This window comes from Puma concolor, chromosome D1 (assembly GCF_028749965.1).
Source record: "Puma concolor isolate L17-30 chromosome D1, mPumCon1.1.hap2, whole genome shotgun sequence".
In the NCBI taxonomy this organism is placed as follows: domain Eukaryota; kingdom Metazoa; phylum Chordata; class Mammalia; order Carnivora; family Felidae; genus Puma; species Puma concolor.
The window spans coordinates 20374712-20393534 of NC_141676.1; the positions used below are offsets into that span (position 1 = coordinate 20374712).

The following is an 18823-nucleotide window of genomic DNA, read 5'->3' on the forward strand; positions in this document are numbered from 1 at the left end:
CTGTTAGAGGAATGACCTTATGCGGTTGAAAAAACACAGCTCAAGGCTTTCAGAGTCCTGACTCTGGGCTTGAAAAAGTCACCTTAACCATGTCAGCCTCAGTTTCTTTTTTTTTTTTTTTTTTTCCTGACAAGTCTGCTTAATGTTTGGTCTTCCTCTCTCACAGGGTTGTCACAAGATAGAATGCTTTGTAAATTTTAAAGTGCTGTATCTGTCTCACATTCTTTTTGGGAGCAGCTGTGTATAAATTATAAATAAAAGGAACCATGCAAATAGAAGGAATTATTACTGTTGTATATTCTGGATGTGCCATTCTGATATATACATCCACTTAATATTAACATGTGTTTGCCAGCATAGGAAGTCCTCTAGTTCTAAATGACTGTGTGTGTATGCATATGCGTGTGTGGGGGTGTATTTTGGGGAGAATGAAATGTGTATATGTTTAAAAATGGAATGCCTTATGAGAAATTAGTTGTTTGCTAGAAGGGAAAGGGGAAAGAAAAGTCTTAAGCTGTCCTGAAAATCAAACCATTCCATAGTGACATTCACCAGAGTCCCCCTGCACAGCTGGTTGAAGACATAGCAACTGTTCATCGGAGGCGGTGACCCAATGTGCACCTGTAGGGTGCTGGGAAGTGAAGTTTTTTGAGCGCAGAGTGATCTTGGAAAGTTTTTTTCAGGCTTATGTTTATCATTTAAACTGAAATGCTCTTTTTTAGGTAAACTTGGGGTAATGTCATGGTGCACCAATCTTGAATGTTTGGAGACTGTATGCTAGTTGTCTTCTATTTTAGTTTGGGTTTAAGAGGTAAAGAAGTGTACACATATATGTAGTTTGATGTGGTGACAGAAGCTGAGCCTGTGAGGTCTCCATATTTTTGAAATGAAGCCCATATTCTTACACTTGAAGAAAAAAAAATCTTGTCCTGTTTGGTTTTTGCTTATTTCTCTAAGGCTTATCTTTTTCTGCTCAGTGTTAGCAATTTGTACCCCAGCCCCATTGTGAACAATTTGTGGTTACCTGAACAATCATGTTCTCCCCTCCTTTGAATGTGCTATTCCTCCTGCCTGTAACTTTCATACCTTAACACCCATCTCTTCACTCGCCTCCAGCAAGTAACTTCTCACTCGCCAAGGCTGGATCAGAGTCCCTCCTATGTGATCTCCCAAGGTAGCTGTTATGGTGTCTGTTATCTGGGTTATGATTTCTTGTTTACTGGTCTCTCTCCTAGTAGGCTGTATGCAGTTTGAGGGCAGGGAATTGGATACATTAAATTTCACTTTAACTTAGCTATGGTCTGTATGATCTTGATGAACACTGCCTCTCTAAAACTTATTTTCTTCATCTATAAAATTATTTGACTAATACTTGCCACTTTGTCAGTAATTTTCAGAATATGAAGATAAAATATAGATAAAAATGTAAAAACAAATTGAAAGCAAAGCTAACAAATGTAAAAGCTTTTTATAAAAAAGTGCCATAGAAATAAGGCATTTATAGTTTTTTATGTCTTTTTGATCTAAAAATTATACATTGGGTGTCTAGGTGGCTCAATCGGTTAAGCGTCCGTCCAACTCTTGGGTTTGGCTCAGGTCATGATCTCACGGTTTCATGGGTTCAAATCCCACATCTGTCTGCTTGGAATTCTCTGTCTCTCTCTCTCTCTCTCTGCACTTCCCCCACTCAGGCTGTCTCTATCTCTCTCAAAATAAATAAATAAACTTAAAAATAATTATACATTGATATTCTGTCTCAGGAGATTTAATGACAAAGCTGGGGAACTGGATCTTGGGGTTAAGCTAGCTGGAAATCAGTGCTGCTTCCATGGTAAATAGCCTAACAAATGTAGAGACGCTAAGTTACTCTTCTAAAAAAATGCACATTTCAGGGCACCTGGGTGGCTCAGTCAGTTAAGCATCTGACTCTTGGTTTTGGCTCAGGTCACGATCTGATAGTTCATGAGTTTGAGCCCCACATTGGGCTCTGTGCCGACAGTGAAGAGTCTGCTTGGGATTCTCTCTCTCCCTCTCTCTCTCCCTCTTCCCTACTCGCTCTCTCTCTCTCTCTCTCTCTCAAAATAAATAAATAAACTTAAAAAAATGCACAGTCCTGGCTGGGAGAATCACTGTAATTAGGAACTTGAAAATGGTTTTTGTATAGTAAATGGGTGTGGTAATGAAGGCTTATTTGTGAAAACATATTGATGTTTGAGAGGACTCCCTCTCTGTGGTCTAAGTACTATATCAGTTGAGAATGAAGACACAAGAGCAAGGCAGATGAGAAGCAAAAACATCACCTTTATTATTCATAAAGCCAAAGGAGATTGTGGCATACAACTACAGGCAAGTGAGCTGGTTAACAGTAAACTCTAGAATTATATAGATGTTTTGTTTGTTTGTTTTTATTTTTATTTTTTTACCCAGTCACAGGTAGTATTGGACCCCTGTGAAGCTATCAAAAACTTAGAGGAGCAGAGCTGGACACACACACATATTCTTTTTTGGGAGAGCTGACACCTAATGAGACAGAGAAGGAGAAGAGAATGGTCTATGGATGTTTAGTTATATTTTCCCAACTCACTAATCAGATTAAGCAGCTTTGCTTTTTCTACAGAAGGCAAAGCCAGTATGTGGGATGATGGCAGGAATTTTATTCCGATCAGCATCCTCCTCCTTCTGTGTGAGAATAGCAAACAAGGAAGCAGACAAAAACAGGAGCAGAAGCGGGAAAGAAGCTTTATCTACTTACCATGACTCTTTCAGCCAATTTGTTTCTTGTAGGGAGTGCCATTTGTAAAGTGTTATTTATTCACAAGCCTTGGCTGAGTGAATGACTTATCAGGGAGCTACATCATGAGGTCATCACCTGTCTCAGACCTCAAGACCTGATATAATGGGAATAAAGAAGCACCTAGACTTGCTACTGCCCCTGGACTCACCTTTCTATAATAGAAAACTGAGCTCACAATTGTTAAAGCCATCTGATGATTGGTGATACTATACACTGACTTTGTGCCATGGATTTGGCATACCTCACAACAACCCAGAGATCGTTGGTATTATTCCTATTTTTTGGATATAGGAACCAAGTCTCAGAGTGGGAAAGTAACTTGCTCAAAATCATAAAGACAGTAAGTGGGATTTGAAGTTAGGATTGTCTAAATCTTCAGCTCATTCTATTTCTTCTTTCTTGTGAAAATGAAACAATATATAGTCAGAAAATGGAGAGCTCAGGTTCCTCTTACATCTGTTCTCAGACCCCAGATGGGTATGGGTAGTGTCATTTTATCTTAAAGCCAGGTGCATATTAAAGCTTTGTTCTTGGGCCCTGTTTTGCTTTTCTGGAAGTGTGTTGACCTCTCCAGTAGTCTATGTGAGATGAATGACAGTCTGGGCATTTGGGTGAAGGTGGTGATGGGTTAGAGTGTAAAAATGTTGGCAGCCAGGAGAATTGGGTTACAGCTATAATTATGCCACTCTTGGCTGCCCAGATAACAAATGAAATGCATCTTTTAGAAAGGAAGTGAAAGAACTTCAACCCAGTTGGAGAGATCACTTAGAAAATTGGCATTCTGCTGCATTCATTCATCTTTCAGCAAGACAAATTTGAGTAACTTTGAAGAAGAATTCAGGGTACACGTGTGAATTAAAGTATAAACATCTGCTTTGTAGTTCACGCTCGGGCCCCCATATGTCCTGACCTAATGGCACCTTTTCTCCCATGATGCTAGATATACCCAGCTTTAAATGAAAAACTTACTGTTATCCTGTGGGTTTTCCCCTTTACTTTCACACTACCGCCACACTGACAGTGCTTCACTTCTCACACTTCTGTCTGAAGGTTTCCCCCACAACAAGCAATTCTCTGTGCCACAGCCAGGTGTCCTACAGTTTAATTCAATTCTGACACTCTCTACCTGGAGATAGTGCCAGATCCCACAGGTGAAGGGCTCAGTCCCACAAGACTACTCTCACCCCATGTCAGATGCCAATTGCAAGTAGTAGATCCCCGGGTTACCCCACAACTTCTGTCTGATTTGGCAGCAAATCAAAGGTTTCTATACCCCCTCTTCAGGTTTGATTAATGCGTTAGAGTGGCTCTCAGAACCCAGGGAAGCACTTAATTATGTTTATCAGGTTAGTAAGAGGTATGATAAAGGACTTAGATGAAACACCCAGATGAAGAGATACATATGATGAGGTCTGGGAGGGTCCAGAGGCAGGAGCTTCTGTCCCTGTGGAGTTGGGGTACATTACCCTCCCAGTGTTGGATATGCTTACCAATTTGGAAACTCTGCAAACCTTATACTATTGGGATTTTTATGGAGGAGTAATCATGCAGGCATGATTGGTCATAAACTCCATTTATAGCCCTTCTCCTTTCTCAGGAGAAGGGGGGAGGGGATAAAAGTTCCAGACTTCTAATCATGGTTTGTTCTTTCCAGTGACCATTGCTCATCCATAAGCCCACCCAAAGTTGCTTCATTAGGACAAAAGACACTCCTATCACCCAGGAAAATACAAGAGTTTCAAGAGCTCTGTGCCAGGAACCAGGGGCAGAGATCAATATATATATTTTCTATTATCTCACGCCAGCTTAAAGGAAAACACTGCTGTATTGTTACTTAAATACTTTAGCCTCAAAATGATTTTTAGCTACTCTGCTTGATGATTCCTTAGCAATAGAGGCATAAAGATGGCATCCTGGTAAAATAGAAGACTTTGGGGATTTGGTGTCAAATATGGAGTTGAATCATACTTTTCTATTTACCAACAGAATAATTTTGAAAGGCTCAGTTTCCTTATTTGTGAAGTGAGAATTCTAACATGCATTGTTGGCTGTGCCTCTGGAGTATTAATAAGACAGATGCAAGCACAGGGCACTAATATTTATTGACCCACCATCTCTGTGAGTGCTTTGAAAGATATCATTCAATATTCACAACAAGGCAGCCAGAGATTGGCCACATACACTAAAATTTAAACTGTAGAATATTTTCAGGATTTTTCTCCCCTTTTACTACCTGAAAAGTTAAGGAAGAGTTCCAATATGGGTCAAAGGTGAAATGGAGTTTAAGAAGAGCCAGAATTCATTAATGTATAATCTACTTCACTATCTATAATGATTGTTGCACCTTTCAGTGCTATTGTCACTCACTTCCTTAAAGAAGGTGGGCAGGGAGGGAATTCCAGGGAAATACAGTACTAATTCTTAGCTAGAAATCTGGCTACAAATCCCTATATAATCTCCGATGGTGTTGAACATGAATATGAATGTAAACAGGTATGGGACACCAAGACTCGTTTGGCTTTTGTGATTCTGCGTCCAGAAACATAGTAACCTTAAGGTACTTGAATTCCCCATAGGAAGAGAGCCTACCCAGTGTGGAAGCCAATAGCATAAAGCACAGCCTGGGAAAGAAGATGACACAGGAGAGAAAGAAAGACTTAATCATAATGAAATGATGCAACTCATGAATCCAACCATGGCTGAAGACATAATTTTTCTGGAGGTTTCATTGATGAGCCAGTAAGTTTCTTTTATTGTTTCAGCCAATTTGAGCTGGTCTCTGCCATTTGTAATCAAAGATTCCTGCCTAATATAGATATGGACAAAGGCAATAGACATAGATATTAGGAGACGGATGTGATGGAAATGAGAGGGACAAAGTTGATATGATTTCAAAACTGAACGCTTTGGAGAGTAAAAGGAGAACATGGCTTTGTGGTTGATGTCCAGAGTGGTAGAATAATTGTAACAGATTGTTCCCCACTCGGCAGGATCTCTGCCTTTGTCCCTCATGATATACTCTCCTCCCTTTCCTACCTTGCTCTTTGCCCTAGAAGCCTGTGTCAGTTAACTCTGAGGTGCCCTGGGGCTGGCTGTGTCTGTGAAAGATCTTTGCTCTTTTCAAGGTAACCCGGTCTTTGTAATTCTAGGTTCTTTAGGTAATCTCTCCCATCTGACATCCTTTCAGGCTTAGAAGAAATCATTGTCATGATGCTGCTAGTCTCAAGTTCCTGCACTGTCTCTTGTGGTTTCTCTATCCCACCTACATTTTGTAATTGGTCTCTTGGTAAATCACCCCAACCTCAGAATTATTCTAATTTGACAGTTCCATCTGTTTCTGCTTGGAATGCCAAACAGATCCACCCACACTTGATAGTTCATAAAAGGACAGGTTTATGTTGAAACAGTTTCCTCATCTATATAGAGTGCTTTACAGTTTTCAAATTTTCATTCTCATGATCATGTGATAGGCAGGTCAAGTAGTGTTATTCCAATTTTGTAAAGGAAACCAAGACTTGGATAAGAAATAGGTGTCCTAGGTCACATAACCAGTAGGCCATCCTGGAACCGAGGGCTTCTGACTCCAGCTGCTGCGCATTCATTCTGTCACACCTTGATTTACCTGAAATGAATTAATTTGATTAATGAATTAATTACAATTTACTCTTTCTCATTTATCTCTAGCCAAATATCTAGGTCTTCTAGGAATAAGTATAAACAAGCATAGTTCTCCATTAAATAGATGCAACAGGCATTTGGTAACATGTACCCAGAGAAAGAAAAATTGCGTAAGTTGAGGGAATAATGAATCTACCTTCTGCATATGAGGAGCCACCTAAGATATACTGCAAAAATGGGGGGCAAAAATGATTATAGATATGTTTGCACATCTTGAAACAACAAACAGTTCAATATGATTTATGTAGTTGAGACAGGCTAAAGCCTCAGTAGTATAATAGCTGAGTCATTTGTCTTAGCAAGTATCTTGTTATTGGCAATCAATAATGCAGCCCAGATGACTGATGGCTTTGTTTTCTTGTGGTGCCTCAGCTGGTCTAAATTATTTATTTGACATATTGCCTCTTGGCAGATGTAAGGAAACCAATGATAATATGTTTGCATTGCCTGGATGTATATCTGAGAGGCAAAAATGGGTATTTTCTTCCTGTCACTGATCTTTGGACATACATAGGTAGTGTTATGTTTTGTAGAATTGTCATGTCATCTGCTACATGTTTTGGGAGGAGTGAGGCCATAGGGTTTTGAAGTGCTATTTCTGGTTGTCCTAAAATGTAATAAACTTCATTACTGTCAAGAGTGCATTTGAGGGGCAGACATCTGCCTTCTTCCCAGCCACAGTGAATACATGTGGGCCCAGGGCCCACACTTTATTGTGATTTATATGTTAAGATGTCTTTCCTTCCCAATAGATGGGCAGGTCCTTGAGGACAGGAACTGTGTCTTATTTATCTTTGTAATCTCGGTATCTGTCACAGAGTCTGACACACTAGTAGTCAGTTAATAAATGTTTGTTGATGAACCAAAGATAGGAATGAATGATCACACAGAGAATTTATATAGCTTTTGCTTTAGGTTTACAAGTTATTAACCTTATTCGATAAAGTACTGCTTTGGAAGGCGGCATAAAATAAAAGACAGATCTTTTTTCTTTTTGAATCTCAGTGACAATAGACAAGTTATTTAACTGTGGTAAGCTTCAGCTTTCTTTATACAAAATGAGGAACACGGTATTTTCTTCATAGTGTTATCATGGGAATTCAAGTGTAATAATGGACTTGAAAAAGTTTGTAAACTTGAAATGTCTATATAAATAAGAAATTTATGTGAGGGTAGTGGTTTACTGGTAAACTGGCCCTACCAATAAAACAAACCAAAACAAACTAGCTCTTATTTGTAGCATTTGCCGATTTTTGTGGTATAAATGCTCCTATCATGGCTGATTTCAAACTAAAGTTTTGAAAACCAGTTCCCAAAATTCCTGAATATTTAACAAGTTGCTCTTGTGAGCTGGCTTCTAGACACCGTTGGGTAAGAAAAAGGGATTTGGCTTAGATGAGGCAGAATTGTGATGTCCTTAGTGTTTGGTTGACATGTGGAAGGGAGTTCTGTATTTTGAGAGAGGAAAGACTACCAAAATGTTTTGACAGGGAGACTTTAGATCTGTACCTAAAGTTGAGCAATATGACATCATTACAATGACTTTCTTAGTGGCAGAGAGGTACCCAGAAATTCTTTCACCCTTAACTGAAAATTTTTGGCACTAATACTGAATGATTCATTCAACAAATATTTATTTATTTTGGGTAGGAGAGGGAAACTGCTGGAAAAGCACTAAAAATGGGGAATGTGTTCATTAGATGATCTGTGATTCATGGAATAGATTAACATTGACCTTTATGGGGGAAAGGGGGTTAATGGAAGGATAAACTGGACCTGACTAGGAGACATCAGAATCTGGGATGGCTCTACAGATGTCTTTCCTTTGGTCTTCCGGATCTGTTATGGTGTCTTTGTTTCTCTTCACTGGTCTCAGGCTTTTCACAATTTGATAATGCAGAAGATGTGGTTATATATTTCATAATTCTATCTAATGGCCTTCACTTAGCATAAGCTGTATTCATAGGGACATATCAAAAGTTCAGTGTGACTGAGTTAATGTGCATGTCAGGAAGTGATTCTCAATTTTTAGCATGCATTAGAATCACCTGGAGAGTTATTGAAAATTAGACTCTGGGAATGTAGCTAGAGTCACCATAACTCAATATCTTGGGGTGGAGCCCAGAAAAATAAGCACCGTTGATTACTCTGATGCAGGTGGTTGGAAAAACGTGTTTGGAAAAGAACCCTGCCAATTGTTTAAGTAATTTACCTTTCATGGTTGGACTTTATCTTCTAACTCAGTGGGTTCTCAACCTTGGCTGCACATTGGGATCACTTGAGAGCTTTAAAAAAACCACTCACTCTTGGCACCCCAAAAGTTCTGATTTAACTTATTTGGGATGTGGTCTGGTATTGGGATTTTTAAGAATCTCCTCAACTGACTCTATTATGTAGCCAAGTTTGAAAACCCTTATGCTATGGGAGCCTGTGAAGGGGTTTAAGCAGTATGCTGTTGAGGAGTGAAACAGTCAATTTTTCATTTGAATTACTCTACTAGCTGACTGAAGAAAGGAACTGAGAGCTACGATACTCTTATGTTCAAACAGGAGGTGAAAGGCAGGAGGTTGGTGCAAGAAGGTAGGATACTCAAACTTAAGACTTCAAAGGTGGAACACAGGTTCCAGATGAATATACGAACTAAGAGTATGGCTGTGGAATGAGTGGTGGAAGAAAATAAGTGAAGATCATCAGAGTTAAGAGGGTCAATAACAGAGAAGCTGGGCATAGATAGTAGTCATGTGGAGGGATAGAAGGGATATAGTCATATGTGAGAACCTCAAAGAAAGGTGTTTTTTTTTTTTACACAAGATGGAAGACTAATGGCCTGGACATAGGGTATCATGACACTAAATGCTTCCTCCTACAAGAGAAGTAGGTGACTTTGTGGATGAGAGAGAAAGGAAGAAGAGAAAAGGAGAAATTTGGAGAGGGTTATGGGGTAGGGGATGGGGGAATGGTTATCTAAGAGGGAGACAGATTTTAGTTAAGGCAGGAGGTAGAGAGAATACTCTTGGATTAGATACATTTATAATGACTGAGAAAGAGTTTTAGAGGGTACATTCAGAATGTCAGAATGGAAGTTGTATTTGGGGTGGAGCTTGTATAGAGTTGGTAGTCACTAGGACTGACCACAAATATAGTTGTCTCTTCTTCAGGGCACATGGCACGATTGCATTTTTCTTCATCCTTTGATCAATGGTGGCCCTGTGGCTTTATTGGACCAATGTGACAAGTGAGCAGAAATGATATGTGTTACTTCTACACAGAAGCTTTAAGAGCTAGGTCAGGATTTACCATATCCACTTTCCTCTGTCACGGCAACCACCAACATTTAAAATAGTAAAGTCTATATCAGCCTAGGGTCCTGGATCAAGACCCTGCTGCTAATCTATGATAGACATGAATCAGGAACAGGGACTGAACCTTTGTGGTTTTTTAAGCCACATAAATTTTTATTTGCTTTGTTACCTTAGCATAACCTATGGGAGGCAGACCATGTATGTATGAATGTATAGTCCAGGGCAAAAGCTCAGAGAACAAACCATTAGTATCAGGTGTTAGTTGCAGTTGGCTATATTTGGGGGAAAAAAAGGCAGACATACAATCAGGAATGAAAGGAAATAAAATACATACACACAAAAAAATACTTCACAGTTGGAAGAGGAAGTCACCCCTCAATTCCAAACAGAAAAAGACATAATTCCAAAAACTCTGGAATGGTAAAGAACAATTAAAACTTGGCATTGGAGCAAGCATCAAATTAAGAGTATGGCCATCATATCCATTGTAGATGGGATTACCTCAAGGTCAAAGTCTAACTAAGCGTATACTGCATGGTGATGTGGTACCATAGGCCACAGAGCTGTCGTGTGGATAGGATGACCACTGGCTCAAGTTTGCTGGTACTTTCAGTGCAAGAACTGTGAAATTCCAAGACACATAGAAAAGACACATAGGGGCTCCTACCTGTGGGTCCCATAATGGGCAATTTTGCCTGGATGAGAAATAAAACCTTGGTGGTTTTAAGCTACTGAACATTTTGGTATGGTTACTGCCACGTAAACCTGGCATATTTTGGCTACTCCAGGAGGAAAGGAACCATAGGAAGAGGAGAAGAGTGGAATTGGGGAGTGGGCCAGAGCATTCTGTTTTGACTCCTTATGAAGTTAAGAGGCAGTGAAGCCAGTGGGGTTAGCTCACCTCAGAGGTCTAAGTGGTGCTCTAGGTCAAAGTGCGGCCAACGTATGCCACACGCTGGACACATGTGAAGGCAGAAGGCATGTTTACTTTGACATTTTTCGTTTGTTTTTCAAGTGAATTCCCTAAGGACCCTTAATATAACTTAATCACCTCAAAAATTGTCACACAAACATTTGGATACACATCTATTACATGGCCTGTGTTATTCTTTCCCTGTGAATTTTTTTTGGGGGGGGGTCTCAGCAATGTATATGGACTCATAGAAGCTTCCAGACCAGTTTGAACTGATGGGAGAAAGCATTAGTTGTTGCACTGCTAACGTCCATTAGGAGGACAACCTTAGGCTCAGAATTACACTGATTGAATATGAATGAGATCTGGGACTTTTTATTTTTATTTACTTTTCCTGTTCCAATAAAATGAATATGCATTGTAATGGGAAGGCAGATAGGGCTATTGCCAGTGCAGCTGAGAACAATTAGTTCTTATTTGCTTAACACCGTTTCTTAATGTGCAATTGTAAAACTTTTCACAGGGTGTTTTAAATGTAATCAATTTTTCATTGCTGTTTCTAATAATTCAAAGAGCCTGACATTTGCAATCAAGCCAACTATGGTCGATACCCATTTTCTCTTAGTTAAATAGGAATTGAACTCAGTGACACAATGGTGGCTTCTGGAACTGATTCTGTGTGCTTACTCTTTTGTGAGGGCTCCATCAGATTCATGAGCTTGCAGGACAGACTGTCAAGTATCACAGGGACTTGATAGTGCTGGACTATCAAGCTGGACTTCCTGCAGTGCAGGGGTCAGCAGCCCCATCGGGGCACGGAACCTGGCCTTACTACTTCCTAGCAGTGTGCACTTGGGCAACTTGCTTCTCTGCACCTCAGGTCCCTCACTTATAAAATCAGAAAGAATTTCTTTTACAGAGTTGTTTTAGGATTAAATGAAATAATGCATCAGTCATATTAAATTACTCACTATTAGTGGCAAGTGACAAAAAATCCAACCCAAACTACCAAAAACTAAAAGGGAATTTAGGAACTTGATAGGGTTTGGGATGTGCTACCCCCAACTGGGGCACAACGGCGTATTGACTATTTTAGGCTGGAGGAATTTGAGAAACAGTAGGTATAGGAAGGACTTCCTGACATTTCCTTGAAGCAGGTCATAAGACCCTCATATGGGAGGTGTCCTCCCTGTATATGGAGGACAGCAGCATCCGATTGCCAAAGATGCAGGGATGCTAAAAGGAATTTGAATGAACAGGTTTTGGTAAGTTACCCCCAATTTACTACTTTTAGCTTGTACTCCTTTGTCCTATCGCATTTTTTCCATGCCTCTCTACTCTTCATCAAACCTAGTATAAAAACACTCAGATTGAAAGGGTTCTTTAGGTCTTCATTTCCTTATGAAGGCTCTTCTGTTATGTAAAACTTACATTAAATACATTTGTATGCTTTTCTCTTGTTAATCTGTCTTCTCTTCTAGAGACCCAGCTGAGAACCTAAGAAAGAATGGGAAGGTATCTCCCTTTGGGTTCCTATAGGAAGTATATCAAGGGTTTTTCTGGTTTCAGGAATAGCTGGATCCTGGGTACTGAAATGATGTGAGGATCCTCTTTATGCCATTTGTATCAATATGTGTTGGTTTTATTCTCTTCTTTTCAGATCCAGGTTCTAAATCAGGGGCAACAGGTCTAGAGCTATGGGGGAAGAAAGTTTTGGGGGGAATAAAGACAGAAGAAAATGGCAGCTTTAATGACTTTTTTTCAGTAGTTTTCATGGGCTTGCCTCCCCACTATTTCCTTGAGCATCTCTTCATCATATTCTAAGCCAAGGATCAGCGAATTACAGCCGGCCAGTAGGTAGGGCCATATCTAGCCTGCTGTCAATTTTTGCAAGTGGAGTTTTATTGGACTACAACCATGCTTCCTCATTCTTGTATTGTGCATGGCTGCTTTTATGCTACAGTGGCATTGTTGATAAGCTGTGACAGAGACCACATGGGCAACAAAGCTTAAAATGTTTACTCTCTGGCTATTTATGGAAAGTTTGCTGGCCTCTTCCAGAAAAAAGTTGAAACTAGTGGATTCAGAGTGGCTTGTTTACCAGGTAGTATGCAAGACAACCCATTGTGAAAACTGAGAAATATATTTCACCTTGTATTTTTTCTCATTCTCTTTTTTTAAAATTTCAGCTTTATTGAAATATAATTGACATATGAACTTGTAAAATATTTAAAGTATACATATACCTGTACGTTGTAGAACAGATTGTCCTCATCTAGTTAACATTCATTGCCTCATTTATACCAATAAGTGAGCAAATACAATACAGTGTTATCAACTCTCATGTTTTACATGAGATCCTGAGCCTTATTCATCTTATAGCTCAAAGTTTGTACTTTTTTATCAACTTCTCCCCAACCATCCTAGCCCCTGGCAACCACTTTTCTACCCTCTATTTCTAGGACTTTGCCTTTTTTTTAATTACCCATATAAATGATACCATTTGTATTTGCCTGTGTGGCATATTTCATTTAGCATGATGCCCTTAAGGTCTATCCATGTTATTGCAAATGGTAGAATTTCCTTCTTTCTCATGGCTGAATAATATTCCCTAGTGTGTATGTATATATCACACCTTTTTGTCTCATTTTTCTTTCTGAAATATTTAAAGAGTAAACTTTTCTAATACTTAATATACATCTTGACAGTATTTAATGAATGTATGTAACTAAAATATATATATTTAATATATATCATATTTATATATTTCATGTGACAAATTAACATATTAAATATATAGATATGTATCATATTTATATTAAATAAATATATTTAGAATATATATTAAATCTACACATTATATTAAATCTATAAATTTATTTATGATGTTTTATATTTAATATAATATACAAACTATATATTATATATAGAGAGAGACAGAGACAGACAACAGAGACAGAATTTAAAATTTTGTACTGCTTGTCCATCACTTTGGGACAATTTGCATGTACTTAATTCCATTCTCCTTCCCATCTCAGCTGGCTAAGTGTATCTGCTCCTAGTGTAGCCCTGTGTTTCTTATCACCCCATGATGAGGATGGCGTGCTAAATCTAACTGTTCATTTAGAGATAGATGTAAAATAATAAAAATTCAGTGGAAGGAAGAATAAGGGAGGCAGGCTGCTGCCTGTGATTATTGAAACCAGGCACATTGTAGAAGCATCAAAAGAATAAACAATCCGATCTGTCTTATTTCTGAATTTTAAAAGAGAATGGTATTTCTATTCATCATTTATCTCACCCGGGATTTGAACAAATACAGGATTTCTGGCAGCAATTATTGATTTTTCAATATTTATAGAAAATGACACATGTTCTGCCAAATGTGATATTTAGTAAGTGAGGTGAGTTCTATAAATCCAGAGGATTGGGGATTGTGCTAGCAGGACAATTTGTAAAATATGTTAAAGCTGATTAATAAGAAATAGATATGTCAATGAGGTTTTAAAGTGAAACAATAAAGGGATGTTGGAACCCAGTGGGAATACCTTAGGCTTGACTCTACAAGCACTGGCTGGGCTCAAAGCGTGGAAACCTGGATCATCCTTTCATACTCGTGGGAAAATTGGGTTGTGGGACAAAGAAACCTTTTCTAGGAAGCAGCAGGTATGTGAGAGGAGGACAGTTTTTTTTCCTGATGTACTTTCTGTCATTCTGTCCCCCGCCCTGCTCCCCCCCCCCCCGCCTTTTGTTTTTTTCTTTCTGTGTGGCTTGCTGCTTGGATCTGTTGGATTTTTCCCTCATTTAAAAAATATATATTTGTGCCTGAGAGTGAAAACCTACTGTTATGGAGTGAAGATTGTTTAAGAAATGTGGAGCTGGGGTGCCTGGGTGGCTCAGTTCGTTAAGCCTCCGACTCTTGATTTTGCCCCAGGTCATGAGCTCAAGGTTTGTGAGTTCGAGCCCCGCATTGGGCTTTGAGCTTACAGTGAAGCGCCTGCTTGGGATTCTCTCTCTCCCTCTCTCTCTGCCCTCCCCTACTCTCTCTCTCTCTCAAATAAATTTTAAAAAATTAAAAAAAAATGTAGAGCCGTTTATATAAGGGGTCCCATGGAGAAAGGATGGAGATCCTAAATCTTTATTCTTTTTTGTTTTTTAAATGTTTATTTATTTATTTTGAGATAGAGCATGCACATGTGTGTGGGGTAGGGACAGGAGAGAGAGTGAGGGAGAGAATCCCACTCAGGCTCTGCACCTTTAGCACATAGCCCCATGCGGGGCTCCATGAGATAGTGACCTGAGCTGAAATCAAGAGTTGGACACTTAACTGACCGACCTACTCAGGCATCCCCTAAATTTTCATTCTTATATGGAAGGTTTCTGGAATTGCTTGAGGTAGGTAGCCTGGGTTAATTCTGACCAAATTGCCAGGGCAGACAGTGCCCCGAGGCTTCCATTGTAACATCTCCACTGGAGAGAAGAGAGATGGCACAAGCTAACTGGCTCCTGCACTGAATCCACTGAAAAGGGAAAGGGGAAGAGTAAGTCGATGTCTTTGACAAATGGTGGCTCAGGTTCTTCCCTCTCCCTGTCTATCTTCTTAGGGCAAATTTATGTCCTGCAGAAAATGGAGAGAGAAACCTGTTTCAGAATTGTGATACTGGAATCCTGCGTCACTTTTGGCGTGGATCGGGCATGACAGTTTTACAGGGGGGGACATTTTTTTTTCTCATACTTTGAAGAACATTTACATTCTTGGAAAGGAGTTGCCTGAGTATCAGGGCAAAGAACAGGAGATCTGGCCTCAAAATCATTGCTTCACTTGAGATAGGCAGCCCACAACAATTAGCTGATGGCTCTTTTCCAAGTACTCAATTTTCTAGCTATTGTGGGATGTGCCAGACACAAGGGGGCACCACTGAGCTGTGGGTCCTGTACTGAGACCAAAGAAATTAGCCTTTTTTGAGATGGAGATTCTGGGATAAATAGAAGAAAGGAGTGCTTCATAGAGAAAGACTAGATTTCTTGCTCATGCAGTAGGCAAGGGGGTGGGGCATGAATTGAAGCCATACTTGGAAGCCCTGTTCCCACCCCATTTGTAAGGACACTCTAATTATACTTGTATTACTCCTTGCTGTGTGCCATGCAGTCTGCCATGCTAGCTTTTATGGACAGGGAGGTTGAATTAGACGGGTGGGATGATAAGCTTACCCAGGTAGGCAATGAGAATTGATAAGATGGTCAAGAAAGTCTCCCTGGAATAGAATGTTAGAACTGATTCTTAGCGGGAAGGGACTGGAGTTGTCTAGGTACAAAGTCCACTTGTGACAAAGAGTAGACATATCACGAAGCACTGTGATCTGGTGCAAGCAGTTTGGTATGACTGGTTAGAGGGGTTCAGTGGGAGAGCAGCATCCAACTGGAGTCCTTGCAAGGTAGAAAAAGTTCAGGTCACCAGATGAAAGATCTGGAATTGTCAAGCCAAGAAGTTTGGATTTTAGACAAAATGCAGTGAGGAACCATTAAAAGATTTTGTAAAAGGGTAATATCATTGTGGTTTTTTTTCAAAGTTAATTTTGTTATGAGTTGAAATATATTGAAGATGTAGAGGTGAGGTAACCCTGTGGGTAAGAATTGTAGCAACCAGGATTTATCACCAAACTATCATGCACACACTCTGTAGTACTCATGTGATCTGAGATTTGGACAAATGATATGCTTGTGCCAGCAGATAAATTTCTGTGTATCAATCTCAGACCAGAGAATTTAGATGTGAAATCTTATGTCTTTAACTTTTTGCCCGATTCAGTCCTAAGTGGTATCTTTTCTTCTCAGCTACTCAGTATGTCTGCTTTTGTCCCTTCAAGTGTTAACTTGAATATTGATCATTCACTGTATGTGCTGATTGTGTTCCAAGATTCAGGATAAATCCTGTTTATGAATGTGCGGTAAACAATGTCTTCTATTCATGTATAACATGATTTCTCCTTTTATGCTGCATGAGATTGTAATTGCAAATCTTATTTCTAACCCATTTAGAGTGTGCTCATTTCTTTCTGGTCAGTTTCTGAAAGCTATCTTCTATAGGACAAGCCAGAAGAGTCACAGTCCATGCTTAAGACATGCTAGAGGCTCTGAAAAGTCCTGCAGGAAGAAATCTGCCCTTGCTTTTTAACTCAGGGTTTCTCAACTTATTGGATCACAGAATCCCTTATGTAAATAATCTATTATAGTCTGCAGAACCAGTGTTTTGGATAATGCACTTTGGGACTTTCTGTCTTACATGACCAGATTTATAATAAAAATATTAACATATTATATTATATTGTAATAATATAACAATATTAACAGAAGTGTTAGCTTAGCTCTATGGCACCTAGGAAATAGACAAATGATATTCCCAGTAATTGAAGTAATCTTCAGTCTTATAGAAATGCAAGTGATAATATTAAACCCTCATGGCAAGAACCTGGGAGTTGATGACAAAAATAATGCTGATTTGTTGGTGGAGATGGGGAAGAGGCACAGAGTGTGAGGCTCAGGTTTTGTTTTCTGGTCTGAACACTCTGAACCAGGCTTATGCCTTGGCTATATGTACCCTAGATAGGGTTCCTGCTTTGTGGAAGCAAAGCTGAGAAATATTGCTGAGCCGAAAGGGTTTAAAACCTACAGCCATTTATTGATTTCAAAGGCAGAGTAATATAGGAATTAAAAGTCCAGACTCTGGACCCAGCCTGCCTGGGGCCCCCACTTATTAGCTATGTGACCCTGGGCATGTTGATTAGCTTTTGTGTGTCTCAGTTTCCTCCTCCATAAAATGAGGCAAATTACAGTGTCACCATCATAGAGTTGCTGAGAGGACTCAGTGACTTAATTTTCATGAAGTTCTGGAAGTAGCGTCTGGCACAGAGTAAGTGTATTGTACATGTTTGCTGCTACATTGTACTTGATACCGTGTGAGATGGGAGGGATGATAAGACAATTCTTGCCCTCGAGCTCACAGACTACTATGAATAAATTATAGTGATTTAGGGTGAGAAATTGATCTATATAAAGGCATGTAGGAGAGAGGTAGTAAAATGTTTGTTAAGAGAGCAATTTCCAGGGTCAAAGAGTTGAGGTTTCAAATGCTGGCTCAGCTCCTAGCAAGAGCTTAGACCAGGGACACTTTCTGGGCCTCGTTTAATCACGTGAAAAGCGACCTCATGCTACAGTGAAGGTACAAATGCCGGCTGGTATCACTGAGCTGGCACAGAGGAGGGAAGAGGTGGAGAAGGTGTCTTCTGATTTGGCTTCACCTGCCCACTCTGGGGAGTTCTATCCAGAGGAGTCAATGTCTGCCTGCCTCCGTTCTTACTCAGCGAAGAACATGATTTCAGTGTGGAGGTTGTGTCAGAAGGGCCTTCCCAAGGTGCTTCCAACACCCCCCTCTAAGACAGGAGAGCTCAAGAGGCTTTGAGCCTGCCAAACCATTTCCTTCAGGTTCTGCATTTTTCAGGCACTCAGGGCTGAATTCAGTCCAGGAATTCACCCATGAATGACCTCATAGTTTCCTCTCCATCTCTCCGAGTCCTGCAACGCTCTCCTTGTCATAAGGTGGGTGGAGGTGGTCATCAGCACTGATGGAAGCTCAGGTTGACGATTCTGCATGAGTTGCCAAGGAGTTGTCTCCTGGTCTTCGTGAATCTCACTGTGGCAGATCCTCAACATCCGGGCTCCCTGGCTTGGAGCTTTGGTCTTGCCGGGTGGATGCCATCTGATTGAGCTCTTGCCAGGGCACATCTGGAAGAGCAGCCTGCAGCTTAGAAGGGGGCCAGGATATAGTAAGCAATGTTCTAGCCTTCCCAGTATGGAGCAGGAATAAATGGATGCCTGGCTACTGGGCTCTGGCTCTTCCCTTCTCTCACTGCATGAGAGGGACCCAGCCTTGCTTTCAGTGCTGGAGATTGGACTTTGCCTCCATGGATGATGCTTCTGAAACGAAGCACTACCCCGGGCTGCTCACCAGAACAGAAATGTCACCGGAAGGGAAGCCAGGACCAGTGTGGGCAGAGCTCTCTTTGGAACTTTGTTGCCTCAGTCCTCCCTCCAGCCTGTACTTGGGAGCCTAGAGGTCTTCTCCTCACACATGAAGGA

The 18823-nt window shown here is 40.2% G+C and overlaps 1 long non-coding RNA gene across 2 annotated transcripts in view; it reads left to right on the top strand.

The window, feature by feature from the left end:
- Positions 1 to 18823, top strand: part of LOC147576543 (uncharacterized) — a 266331-nt gene that overhangs the window by 119276 nt on the left and 128232 nt on the right. For both annotated transcript variants that reach the window (XR_015241419.1, XR_015241420.1), the window contains exon 2: positions 5371 to 5533. This is a non-coding gene — a long non-coding RNA (uncharacterized LOC147576543). The remainder of the gene's footprint in view (positions 1 to 5370; positions 5534 to 18823) is intronic.